The sequence below is a fragment of the Egretta garzetta genome, unplaced genomic scaffold, assembly GCF_000687185.1.
Source record: "Egretta garzetta isolate BGI_Z169 unplaced genomic scaffold, ASM68718v1 scaffold265, whole genome shotgun sequence".
NCBI classification, from domain to species: Eukaryota; Metazoa; Chordata; class Aves; order Pelecaniformes; family Ardeidae; genus Egretta; species Egretta garzetta.
Genome location: NW_009259789.1, coordinates 153,488 through 153,828, shown reverse-complemented (window position 1 = coordinate 153,828; position 341 = coordinate 153,488).

Below are 341 nucleotides of genomic sequence, written 5' to 3'. Positions count from 1 at the left end.
CCCCCTCCCCAGGCGCGGGCCCCCCCGGGGTGCCCCGTGCCCCTCGGAGCAGCCACGGCTCGGTGGGGAGGATTCGGCAGCCCTGAGCGCTGCCGCTTGTGCTCCTGCACTGAATCACCTCAATTACAGATTCAGTTGGATGAGAATCGGGGAGGGGGGGGGAAGAAAAAAAAAAACCCACAACAAAAAACAACCCAGCCCTCTTCTTCTTCTTCCTCCTCCTCTTCCTCCTCCTCCTCCCCTGGGAAGGGGCGACAGCAGCATAAATAGCGGCTGGCACAGCACGGGGGGCAGAGGCGAAGCGAGCGGCAGGGCAGCCGGCTTCCCCTGGCACGCGTGGC